General features: G+C 41.2%; 1 protein-coding gene across 2 annotated transcripts in view; it reads left to right on the forward strand.

Moving 5' to 3' along the window:
- Positions 1-13906, forward strand: part of SRGAP1 (SLIT-ROBO Rho GTPase activating protein 1) — a 150963-nt gene that overhangs the window by 27413 nt on the left and 109644 nt on the right. The window lies entirely within an intron of this gene.

The raw sequence follows: 13906 nt of genomic DNA on the forward strand, positions 1-13906 counted from the left end.
TGTGTCTCAAAGATTGCTGTTGCTATCTTCTTGCCTGAGAAATGCTGGCAGAGCTTCACCTCACAGCTCTTCCACCTAAATTCTTCATCAAATAGTCTGCACTGTGAGACCAAGCATGCTGCCTCTGCATCTCTCCCTGCCAAGAACAGTGAATGGATTTGTTTGTCTTTCTGCAGGGGCTGAGCCTTGCCTGCTGTCTGTCTGGTGGCAGAGGAGGGGGGGTGTTAAGCATTTAAGTTTTAAAGGTCTGCCTGTGTTTTGGGGGTGTTTGGTGTGTGTTACCAGTTAGATAGTTCTGACTGACAAACTGCTTCTGCTTTTAAGCTCATTTCCCTCCATCCCTTTACTTCCTTTCAGAAATAGGGAACAAATAAATACAAGTATTTCAGGTACTGCAGTTATTATCAAGGCAAACCTTTTAAAGCGTTCTCCAGAGGGAAATTAGCAATACCTTATTCATCAGAGTACTTGACGATATTCTCACCGGGTTGGATTGTTGTCATTTGGTTGCTTTGCACACTGGTACAAAGAATGCAGAAAATTGGTTGCGTGATTTCTAAGCAACTGTTCTGTATCAGGAAGAACTGGAATTTACTTTCAGTCTTTAAGCATATGAATCCTTCATAAGTTGCTTGTTAAGTTCAAGACTATTTACAGCCAGAACTTTAAGGAGGAGCGGCAAAGAGCAAGAGACTTCCAATAATACCTCAAAAGGGGGGTGTTGCAGCAGGGGCTAGAATTGGGCCTCATACTTCCTGAAGTGGTGGCCAAACCTCTGTGCTTGTAACTTCGTCTTTCATCACCTTGTCTCAAGAAAGACCTCACTTCTGTCTCCACCTTGCTGTGTGGTGCTGGCTGTTTGAAGGTAGCTTAATATTGATTTTTTTGTTTGTTTGGTGGAGATTAACCTTAAAGCTAACTGAGTGCATTTTTAAAGAAATATTTTTGGAAAGCGTGTGTTATAAAGCTCTCAAAATAAAAAAGCACAAAGGAACTTCTAACTGCTGGAGCTGAATATGCTTGAAGTTTATGAAAAGAGGTATTCAGGGACAGGGTGCAGTGTTGTGTCTTGCATCCTCAACACAGCTGCTTAGCAGCGATAAGGAAGCAATGCTCTATTCATGCTGACCTTGTTTCCAAAGAAGCCTTGTCCTATGAACTACTGAAAATAAGGAAGAATTTCCTGTGACATGCTGCTAATGTTGGCTTTTAAAGGGGAGCAGAATGAAACCTCTGAGCACGACACATACTGTATCTAACCACACAGGATTTCCTGTGCTGGAATGGGAGCTCAGTGGAAGCCACGTTTTTCTCTTCCTCTTAATTCATTCAGAAAAATAGAGGTCAGCGTCACAAATTGATATGGCTGTAGTCACTGTTAAAAGCTTAAATCAGCAATTGCTAATGGATGTATTGTGATGCCAAAAGCACTGCAAGACAAAATTGTTTCCCTTTAATACAGTAAGACTGTATGCCCCCGATTATATTTTTAAACTCTTACGAGAGAGTAGTTGTAGAGCAAACTCCCAAAGATTAAGGGTTAATATGTTACGGTAATTAAAAGTTCTACCTCACCGAAATTGAGAAAAATAATACATATGTTGCATTAGACTTCAGTGTCTTTTGGTATTACACTTTTCTCTCTAATCTGAATGAATTAAGCTATTGATGAATTACGTGAAAGACACAGAAGAACCCTTGAATTTTGACTCTGAAAATATTGTTGAAGCTGTAGAGGAATAAAAATATTTATTTTTCCTTAATTTAAACTTTATAATACTTCAAATAATAAAATCTCAAATTTCCGCCCGCCCCACACACACACCCTGTCTGTGCTGATTTGCAAGGTGATCTTCCTGGTAGTGTTTCACTGGGTTTGACCAGCAAAACCAGAGCTTCCTGCCATAACCGCTATGCAGTTTGGGGTTACGCAGCTGATTTTGATACGATAGAGTGCATATCTTTTTAATCTCATTTAAAAGATGATCACCTTGTTTGCAGTAAATCTTCAGAGAGTGGGCTAACAGCCTGTGCTTTTTATGCAAGTCCTACCTGTAGGAATAAAATAGAATTGAACATCCCAAGTTGAAAGGGACCCACAAGGATCATCGAGTCCAACTCCTGGCTCCACACAGGACCACCGAAATTAAATCTGTCTGAGAGAATTGTCCAAATGCTTCTTGAACTCTGACAGGCTTGGTGGCATGACTGTTCCCCTGGGGAGCCTGTTCCAGTGCCTGACCGCTCTCTCATGGGACTTTGAATCTCCCCTTTCACAGCTCCATGCCATTCCCTCGGGTCCTGTCGCTGTCCCCAGAGAGCAGAGCTCAGCGCCTGCCCCTCCGCTCCCCTCGTGAGGGAGCTGCAGGCCGCCATGAGGCCTCCCCTCAGCCTGCTCTGCTCGGGGCTGAGCAAACCAAGGGGCCTCAGCCTTATACATCTTCCCCTCTAGACCCTTCACCATCTTTGTAGCCCTCCCTTGGACACTCTCCAACAGTTTTATGCCCTTCTCATGTTGTGGCACCCAAACCGCACACAGTGCTGGAGGTGAGGCCGCCCAGCGCAGAGCAGAGCGGGACAATCCCTTCCCTCGCCCGGCTGGCAGTGCTGGGCCTGATGCACCCCAGGGTGCGGGTGGCCCTCCTGGCTGCCAGGGCACGCTGCTGGCTCGTGTTCGGCTTGCTGTCAGCCAGAACCCCCAGACCCCTCTCTGTGGGGCTGCTCTCCAGCCTCTTGTCCCCCAGTCTGATGGCAAATGACCTACATTTGCTATGCTATGTAGTGGGAACATGCAAGCTCACTTTGCCCCAGAGCTGATGAAACAGTATCCTGACTGTCTTGTTATGATGGTCAAGCTGATCTAAAAATTCTAGAGTTTTCCTAGTACTTGACTTGGTTTCAGTGCTTTTAATTCAGTAACAGACTTTTATTCTTCTTTAGTCCAAATTATGGTCTGGTGTTATCCTGGGACATGGGTAAGAGTGTGCTTACCGACTCTAGTCGGTTGTGTGTGCTCTGTGCAAGTCTTCTCCCCAGATATGGCATTCACATGGAGAGGGATTGGTTCATGTATAGTTTTCACTTTTACTCAAGTTATGTGATTTTTTATTACTTTTATACCATCTGGATTTGATTGGGCTGGTGAATTTTTGGGGGATCTAAGAAGTAAAAATTTTGTGACACCTGGACTGGTTCTACTTTTCTGTAGTAACTCCGAGATGTCTATCTTTAAGGGCAAAGGGAAATAAGTCATCTTATGGCACACCTACAGTGCTTCTGCTTGGTAGAGTCTCTGTACTTCTTCATTTTCTTCCAGAGTATTCATAGCTTGGTCCTGCAGTCCTTCAGTGTCATGAAAGCCGATGAATGCTATACTCAAAAGGCCTATGTGCATGGACTCAACCTGCTTTTTAGCACAATCCCACTTGACATGTTTTCATGTTATGCATGCCAACCTAGCGCATCAGCTGTTCCTATGCTATGTCTCTGCAGTTCAATCTTTATTGAAGTCAGGACTTCTGTTTGTAAGTTACTGAAGGGAGACTTGTATCTTGTATGTCTCATTTAATCAAATAAATAATTTAATCTCAAGGCAAAATCATAAGAGGCAAGCTATTAAGGAATTCTTGTGTATGTATTACATGAGAACTTCCTTCTGTGCCACTTTACATATATTTTGGTTGTGTATTTATCTTGAAAGAACCGAACAGTACCCTGGAGCCACTGCAGACAGATGGGTATGTAAACAGTTTGCAGAAGTAAATAGAACTTGTAGATCAGAACATTTCCACTCAATTGGACAATCTGTTAAATAAGGAAGAATTTAAAGGCACTTCTAACCTAAATGTAGGGTTTTTCTCTCTCTCTCTTTCTATCTTCCTCTCTTCCCCCAGCTCCTCCCTGGATAATTGTTTGAACAAACATTGTACTTATCGCTGGAATTGGATAGTTAAAGAGGAATTTGATCCTTTTTTAAATTTCATCTTGAGTTCACTATGACACATTATGAGTTGTATAGCTTTAAAAAATGCACATTACTCCGAACTCAAGGTATCACAGTTTTTTAAAGTGACAACAAATTGAAAATATTATATATCATGCATATCTCATATTTTTACCTAAAAGGACGTACTGTTGACCATTGGTTTTACTATCCTACTGCATGTTGCACTCTGGGCAGTGGTAGTAGCATATGCTGCTCAGTCTGAGCAAGGCTATCAGTGTCGTTGACCTAGAAGGAATAGTTTGGCAACTCATGGTAAATCCTACAAGTACTTCAGTGAGACGTTTTCTCAGATCTTCCAAGGGTCTTACTAGCTTTGGCATTGTTTCCAGTCTCCCTGTTTCTTTGGTCCCCTAAGGCCCCACATTAATATTTATCAAATTAGTTTCCTCTTCTGAACAATATTTATGAATTTGCACAGCAGATCCAAAACTAAAAATCCAGTGTATATGGGTCTGCTGTTAACTGTTTATCTCACTTTATAATTTACTTTACTTTCCAGTTACTGTTGTAACACAGCTGAATTCTAGTAATGGGTTTTGCCTGGTCTACAGGAAAGTGCCTAGTGCATTTATGCTACATTTTTTGTACGTTCATATTTAACTGAAGCTTAGCTGTGCTAAGAGGGCACACATAGCCCACTTTTAAATGTAGAGCTCCTGGTCTTCTGCTTGACAATTCTTATGAAATTCTGCAAGCAATGGGAGGCATCACCTGGCATTTTTTTATATGAATTATAATTTGGCTTTAGTGAAGTCTTGAAGCTATGTACCAAGTTAGTGTGGTAATTGTGCTCTGTACATGTCTTTAAGGAGATAAAATAGCTCTAAGTCACAGTTTGCTATTAGCAACAATCAGATAAGGTATCAGATTTGCTAAAAAACAAAAGGAAGGTATCTGAAACTACACTGAGTGCGCAAGCATGTATATGTCTCTTGGCTTAGAGGTAAATTCTTCTAATTTATTTCTTACTGCATGCACTAAATTTGTGTAAGTCATCAATGCTCATTACTCTGGTTGTAGGCCTTTCTTTCAGTGCCGCTTAATGAATGAATTACAAGGAACAGCTTTGCATCTGCGGGTTATGAATGAAATATTGGATTGCCTATTAACATGATGGCCTTCCTGTGTGGCATTTTGATTGCTCAGAGACACTAACCACTCTTCCTTTTGATATCTAATTTGAATGCACGCATACTTACACATATAGGATGAGAATGGCGTTTTAAACGCATGTGATTGTCTTCTGCTATGTTTGTGGTAAGCCAGAAAACCAGTTTAAAAAAGTGTAGTGTACTTGAGAACTGTACTCTAACCTTGCTGTATCAGTGCCTTCCTGATCCCCTTTGCATGAGTGCATGCTGAAGGCTGCATGCCTGTAGGCTGTGAAGGGGAAGGTGGGACGTCTGCTGATCTTTTGGGGTATCAGAGTGCTGGGCAATAATATTTAATGCCTTCTGTGAAGACACTGAAGGGCAGATAGAGAAGGAAATTCCAGCTCACCTTTCTGTGTATTTTTCCCCCTCTTGTTGGAAGGAAAGCTTTTGTTGGAAGCCCAAGAAGTCAACCTGACAGTGACTTGCTTGTTAAGCATTTTGTCACTCTTGTCCATCTGGGAAAGGTACACTAACACGGTTGTCTGCAAGGGAAAGAATTATTTATCAATAGTATAGACGTGGTGGGAAGTAGAAAGTAGATATTTTAAAATTCATTTTAAGGCTTTTTAGTTTGAAAATATAAAATCATTACTTTTACTTTCTAGTGGCAATAATTGTCTTATGCTCCTTGTAAACAGGAGGAGTCATAGATAAACATCAAGTGGTCTACCAGCAACTGCATTTGTGTCTTGTTGGGGGTAGTTGTATATGATAAATGGAAGATAAGAGAATATCCCTTGACTGTCTTATGGAGATTAGTAAGGGCCTATTGCCAGGATTAAAACTGAATAATACTTTGTAGAATTAATATATGAGGTGTGGAAAAGGGAATCTTCTTCTGCATCCACCATAATCTGTGTGTCAATCATAACCAGAATTGGAAAAATTATACAGCCAAACGAGCATTTTTTGATGTAGAAGCACCTGGTAAGGATTTTAGGACTTCATTGGGTGAATACTTTGTGTTTTCTCTCTATTTTCATTGAGTTTTTATTGCTAATGTCAATGAAAAAAAATGCTAATCTGCCATGACAGCCACTAAGTTTGGTTTGTTTAAGTAGGCCAGGATCATTTCCTTTTACCAATTTCCAATTTTGCCATTGGATGCCCCACAAAATTCTGTCTTGCAAAGTGCAAGGTCCTCCCCCAACACAGACTTTGATAAGCAGCAGGTGCAGCTGGTCACAGATGCTTCCAGATTTGGCAGCCTGGTCAGATTGATTATGGTATTCCTCAACCGTGACAAGAAGTGTAGTGGTCCCTGTGCCTCTTCAGAGAGCTGATGCCTATCAGATGCCAAAACTTCTTTGGCAGGCTGGAGTCACAAAATGCACATGGGCTCCCTAGAGGAAAGAAGGTTGTCGTATACATTCAGGGCATGATATGTGTGAAAGAGACCCTCATTTGGGCATACGGTAACGACACGTAACTTCCAGTTGTATGACCAATTGCACTTAACTGCCATGACTGTTGTGTATCTGGATACAGGAATGCCGACATGCTGTAGAGCTTAGCGCTTGTTTCTCCAGAAGACCTTCCCTAGTGGAAGAATATCCAGAGCTGATGCTACACTAGGCAAAAAGGTGGAGGTGTCCTGGAAAAAAAAAAGTAAGCTATAGTTACCCAGGGTTCATTTTCATTACTAATCCATTATTTGTTGCTACGTCAATTACACAGCTACAGGAATTTTTAGGAAACTTTGTCAAACTGAAGTGTCAGAAGCTATTTCAATATCACACTGAATTACTTTTCACATACTGACCTATAGCAAGCTTTTAATGTTTTGTAGTCTTGAATACTTTTTACCTGCCCTTCAGACTCTTGTTTAGTTTCTCGTTGTTAAAATGAGACACCTATCACAGTCTCTGTGGGGCAAAGAAAATCAGGATTAAGGGGAGAGGGAAATCGTAAACAAAAGAGAAGCAGCATTGTGGTAGAAACTTGAATAGATCAGAGGAATGAGGAGGACTTCCTAAACTTTGAATTTTACCTGAAATGTTGATACTAAAATAATCATTGCATATTATTATTTTTCATATGTTAAAGATGGGGTGGAAAGTGTAGTCTCTGTTTTTGCAGAGGACTATGAAACAATAACAACACTCTTTGCTTTTGGCTTTGCTTTGTGGATCTAATCATAGGAGATAAATATTGTGTTCTTGGCACTTGAGAAGCATCTGGTCTCTGGTAAACTATTTATTCTGCACATTACAATAGTTCATGAAAGTTCTCCAAGTTTTCTGTGTGCTTTCAGTTCAAAAGCACAATTAGTGCTTAATCAAAGATGTAGCAGAGCTGGGCATGGTTAATGTTGCCTCCGTCTGAACAGATTCAGTCTCATAGTTACCTTCCCTGATGAGAATGTCCTCTTCATCAAAAAAAAACAAACAACAAAACTGTTTGGAGATGAGAGCTTCCTCCTGCCTTCCCTCTGGCAGCCTTTGCCTTTCCATGAAGACCCTTGTAATCATTAGATGGCAGAGTGCATAAGCAAGAGGAAGGAAGAATGAGTTTCTGAAACTGTCGCTTCTTAGTGGGAATTTTCTTACAAGAGTCATAGTGATAAAAAGGGACCTTACCTGTTTTCATTTACTCAAGACTAGGAGTGACCATTAGGCTATAGCCATTGGTTGTTGGTTTTTTTTCCCTTGATCATGAGATCATGAGACAATGAATTTCTGAACTCATGCAGCATCAAGTGAAGTTTCTCAGGATAGTCCATGTCTTGATTTTTGGGACGCCTTGTGTCTCATTTCTTTAGACACAAGTTCACGCTAGACTGTGTTATACTTGGTAACCACTCCTCCCAGCAGTCTTCTGAATAACTGGAAGTCTTCATCCTGGAGTTTGGAAGCAGCAGAACTGCATTTGCATGATACTGTGTTGGAGCAAAGAGCTCTTGCTTCTCTACTCGGTTCTCTCCCAGCCTAAAGACTTGGAAAAATTAGATGAGTGCAGGTGAAGGTGCACTTTAGGATATGTCTCTTCTGGGGTAAAAAGTATTAAAAAAAAAAATCTGGGAAGTAAAGGTAGAAGTGTGATTAGTTTGTATCAAGGGACAAACTGCGAAGGTTGCTTCCAACTAACAGTCTCATTTAAACAGAGCACATAAAAATAGATAATAAAACCAAGACCAAATTTATAAGTGTTTCTTTACAAGTGTCAAAACTGTGTAAGCTAATACTGATGTATTGGAGTGTCTGGATATTAATTAGAATACTTTTAATTAGTTAGGATATTTCCTTGTGAAATACTGGTCTTTATGTCAGAACAAGAGTAGGTTATGCCATTAAGATAATGTCTTTGTGCTTGAAGAAAGTGAAACTGGATAGCATTAATAAGCCAGAGGTATCAACAAGTGACTCAGTCCGTATCGATAGAAATTCAGTATATGCATAGAAATGATCCTGGGAATCATCAGTTTCACAGGGTGGTGTTAATGATGTTGAACATAAAATGAAATGAGGATTGCTGCCGTGGTAGAGAATAATAATGACCAGAGACTCCAGTTTCTTCTGTACATACAAGGGAGAAGTCACAAAAGGTATGGCGTGGAAATAGTGGTCAAGTACAGATGACTTTCTTGGAGAAGCCACAAGAAAGGTTCTGACACTGTTCTGGGGCTTCATTCACAATTTCTCTGCTGAAGAATTGTTATAGTCAATGTAGTGTTTTTACATTGAATTCGTTTTTCTTATTAAAAATGAAAAAACCTCCAAAAAAAACCCCACCCTATACTTCCCACTATAATGCTTCAGAACGGAAGTAGATAAAAACGAGGAAACAATCAAAGGCATATTAAAAGGAGCAGCTGAAGGGGTAAAATACATAATAGACTATGAATTAAACCATGGATCAAACTACTAAATCATGGCTGTGGTTTAATGTGGTCGCTTTAAGTGTTCAAAGCGTGCTACGTATCGGAAAGAGGCTGCTATATAAATCCATGGTGCAGAACATCTTGTATGCTGTAAACCATTGTGGTCGCTCTGTCTCAGGGTAGTGTAACTAAAAGAGTATAGAAGACGAGCAGAAGCATGCAAGCTCTTCGGTGCAAAGACCATTCCAAATAGCCTGTAAAGAAATGACTGGGGAGGGGAAGGGGAAGTTGTGTGCAGCTGAAGTTGGCAAAATAATGAATGTCATGGAGCAGATGACTAGGAATGACTGAAGTGGTGAAGCACTGAAGCGTGTTTTTCCTGGAAATTGTGAGGACAAAGTATGCATACGATTAGGAAGGGATTAGACCAATTATTATCCTTTGCTGGAAGTGTTCTGCATGAAACATGATGATCTCTAGTTTGGGAGAGATATAATGAATGCAACAGTATGATTCAGTGACCATTGACCTTGTCATATTAAAAACGTTTGACAGAGCTTTTAATCAAGCCTGGTGGATGTCAAATAGTCATAGTTAACGATCACCACTTTTATTGAACTCAGGATATTCTCTAAGGGAGGTCTAGATGTTTTCCTGATCCAAGTAAATTGTGGGCACAACAATATCAAGCATTTTTGAGAATGATTATTCTTGTTTCTAAGTGAGTTTAGCATACGAGTTTTGTTCATTTGAACAATCCTTAATTGTCTAAGGGACTGTCTCGAAGGAACGAAGGAAGAATTCAGCCCAGTTAACTTTTCTTTAACCATAACATTGTAGCAAAAGTATTTATTGAAAATCAGGTATACATGAATAAGAATATGCAAATTCTCATTGCTGGTGAACATGCAGGTTATCTTTCCAGTGCCTCTGTAGAATCATAGGGTAATTCAAGTTGGGAGGCACCTCTGGGGGCCATCTAGTCTAACCTGCTCAAAGCAGTCCATTTGATCAGGTTGCCCAGGGCTATTTCCACTTGAATTTTGCGTCTTTCTAAGGCTGGCGATTTCACAGCCTCTCAAGGAAACCTATTTCCACGTTTGATCGTGGAGAAAACTTTTTCCTTACAGCTAATCAGAAGTTCCTGTCTCGCCATTTGTGTCTCTACTGCCTCTCATCCTGTCACTGTACGCTTCTGAGAACAGTGTGGTCTCTCTTCTCTGTGCCTTCCTGCTAAGTAGTTGAGGACAACATTGGTATCTCCCTTTGTATTTTGGACAGTCATTAAAAGTGGGGGAAAAAAAAACAAGTTGCTGTTTCATTTTCATGTGGGAGTTGTAATACGGATGTCTTTTGCCTCAAAAGTCCTCTATTAGAAGAGTCTTCTAATTATAGGATTTCTTCCCTTCCTTTTTAAGGGACTGTAGTCCAGCTGAACTTGGCAATTAAATGGTAGTGGAAAGTATAAAATGCTTGAATTACATCTCTCTTAGAATTACAGTTCCATTTTGAATCCAGATCCAGCTTAAAGTGTTTTGTTCTTTCAGGCTTTCTTCCAACAAAATATCAAAATCGTGTGTGTGTAAAACAATCTTTTGGAGGAAAATCGAGAGCTTTGCCATTTGATATAAAATTTGGTTTTGACAGAAAGCTTTTAAGCAGATGTTTAACACATCTGGATGTATTTCTGCTGCTACCAGAGGAATAGTACCCTAGTGTTTTCTGAAAGTGATGTCCTCAACCATGTCTTCCAAGCCCACTGAAAGTCCTTTTTTAGTGTATTCAAAATTGTGTCTGTTTCTGATGTTATAGGATATAGTAAAGATTTAAAACAACACTAGATGTTTTCTCCTCCTTGCATCTTAAGAAACTGTGATGATATAATGTACAATCTTCTCACATTTTCAGAGCTCTGTGTTTATTGTGTCTTCAGGAAGAGCTGATTGTTTCACTTCATTTATTTAAATCACTTATGCTTCTGATAGGACTTGCAAAGTTTCTCAGAAAAACAGAAACCAGAATAAGAACCCATTTTGATTTGGTTGGAATCATTGCCTTATTGTAATAACCAATTTTACTTGCCTACCAGACCAAGAAACAGAAAATTAGTGCACAGGTAAATGCTGATTTCCTTTGTGAACTTCTCAGATATTAAATTCGAACTTCCCTTGGAGTAGCCAGAAAACAGAACAAAACAAAAAGACAGGAGGAGTTGCTGTATTTTGCTATGATGTTTGGTAACATCTATTCAAATAGTTTTAACTTCTCAAAACACAGCACGCGTAAGCAGACACACTGCAGTACCTAATGCATTTTGGTAGGTGCTGCATCGACACCAGGACATACTGCACTGATAATATGGAGCACACGTTAAATGAGATGGTTGTACCTGCTAAGGTTTATGAAGAAATATCTGTTGGCTGGAGGTTTATATGGTTTAAAATACACAATGTATTATTATTTTCAAATTAACAGAAAGAGAAGAGAATCAAATATGAAGTCTTACTGTTGCCTTTCAAACAGTGGAACTCAACGTGTTCAGAGGCATATGACAATAAAAGTCTTAGGCCCGGATATTTGAAGTTGATGAGCGTAGCCCATGGCTTCAATTTAGTTTGCATCACACCTTGATGTGTCTGAGCCTTTTAAAAAGATGAGCCTTTACCTGGAGCTGGGTGAAGCCCCTGCTGCTTGCTTCCCAAGCTCATTCCTTGGAGAGCAAGTTTTGGACGTGTCTTCTTGTCTCGGAAGGCCGGACAGTGTTTCCTTGTGGCAGGCAAAGGCAAACCCTGTCCATGGCTCAGACTTGGATTCCCAAGGAAATAAAAATGAGTGAGAAGAATTTTACAGTGTTTTATAGAGGTAACAGCACTGATAAAAGTTAATACGGCTAAGATTAGAAGGACTGTGTTAAGACTGAAAATGTCTTTGTCAGTGTTTCTCATGACATACGCTGAAAGTGCTCGTAGCAACTATCACCAGGGAGACCAGTGAAATCCTGAAAAATCCCGAGGTCAGACGAGAGCACCAAGAGACATTCTGTCTCGACTAACAGGTTTGGGGACCTAGCAGTCACTTTCCCCCCCACGTTTCAATGTTTTTTTAAATGGCTGAACTACACCGTAGCTTTGAAGGGCTGCAGGGAAGGTGAGGAAGACGGAATTGCTTTAGAATAAGTTAATTCCTTATTGCACAAAAAAAAAGTTAAACAGACACAGTATTATGTAAGGCTAGAATGAGGCTGGCATCGTAATTATATCAAACCTCAGAGTAAGCTGTCAGGATACTAACTGGCTGTGAAAAATAGTTGTGATAGACACACGTACTGCATAGTAGGCACGAGGAGTCCACAGTCTTAACAGCTCGCAGCTTCTTTACTTTCTTGATGTATTAATGGCCACCTCATGCAGGTGCTGCCTCTTTTTTGTTGTTGTTTGGAATTCAATATGGAATTTGTAGGTAACATCTGCATCTTGACAAATTTCTGTTTTGGGCACCATGAAGCATAGCTGGTAGATGCAAAGCTTGGTGATACGCCAAAGGATGTGTTGTTTGTGTTTGTTTTATTCTTAGCTTGTAAATTGGGAGGAAGTATTTCACAATGCTCCTGCTAATATTAAGTGAAAAAGCGTATGGGAAATTCAGTAGGTATAGTTGGCAAATTCTGGGACAATTTTTTCCTGACTTGCCAAAGGGTGACTGCTGGATACAAATGCCCCGTTTCTCTAGAAACACTTAAATAGGGGGGTACGACATCTCTAGTGGCAGTCAGAGTTTTTCCTGTTGCTTTTATTTTTTTATTCTTATTGAAAGAGAGAACCTGTGCATCTGCTTCTTCATACCTCTTAGTTGCCTCCTTTCTTTCAATTTTACCCTGCTGTGTCCAGGACTTCACTCTATTGCGTTACAATAGGTCTTTATATACATTGTTGGCTTGAGAGGTATCTGCAGCTTTTGCCAATTCTTTACTTGGGTTATGAGAAATGTGCGTTGATGGAGGTCACGCTCTGGCTTGTTCTCACACCAGTCAGCACCCTCCAGTTTTCTGACGTATCTTCTGGTTTGTCGCCTTTGTATTGTTGCTTTTTAAATGGAGAGCAATAAATAGGCCATGTGGGATAAGAAGTGGGGATAGCTGTTTTCTGCTATCGACTACCTTACGCATGACAACACTTTTTAATTTGCGTGGATAAACAGAAAGGCAGCGGCACAGCCAGCAGCTCATTCTTATGTAACGTTTGCAAAGGATGCTCGTTGGGCTGCGGCCTCGCTGGGTAGGTCGGGCTGGTATTGATGAAACCGCCCAGCGTGGAGAGACAGCGGCTGTCGGTGTTGTAGCTGGCTTCGCTGCTCTGGGGCTGGTGAGCTCCGCGTAGCGCAAGCGGGCAGAGGTCACTGGGGTTTGCTCTGGGGCAGGGAGGTCTTTGAACACTGCAGTAAATCAGTTCTTACTATGGTGACAGCTATTTTTGAGTTTCTTCAAGGCGACCTATTCATTGAGAGCAGCCTTGAGGAGAAAGACTTGGGAGTGCTGCTTGATGAAAAGCTCAGCATGGGCTGGCAATGTGCTCTTGAAGCCCAGAAAGCCAGCCGTGTCCTGGGCTGCACCAAAAGCAGCGTGGCCAGCAGGGCGAGGAAGGGGATTGTCCCCCTCTGCTCTGCTCTCATGGAGCACCCCACCTGGGGGCTGTGTTCAGCTCTGGGGCCTCCAGCACAAAGACAACATGGACCTGTTAGAGCGAGTCCAGAGGAGGGCCACAAGGATGCTCAGAGGGCTGGAGCACCTCTCCTGTGGGGACAGGCTGAGGGAGCTGGGGTTGTTCAGCCTGGAGAAGAGAAGGCTTCAGGGAGACCTTACAGCGGCCTTCCAGTGCCTGAAGGGGGCCTGCAGGACAGCTGGGGAGGGACTCTGTGTCAGGGGGTGTA

The sequence above is a fragment of the Anser brachyrhynchus genome (assembly GCF_964034855.1).
Source record: "Anser brachyrhynchus genome assembly, chromosome: 1".
Classification (NCBI taxonomy): domain Eukaryota; kingdom Metazoa; phylum Chordata; class Aves; order Anseriformes; family Anatidae; genus Anser; species Anser brachyrhynchus.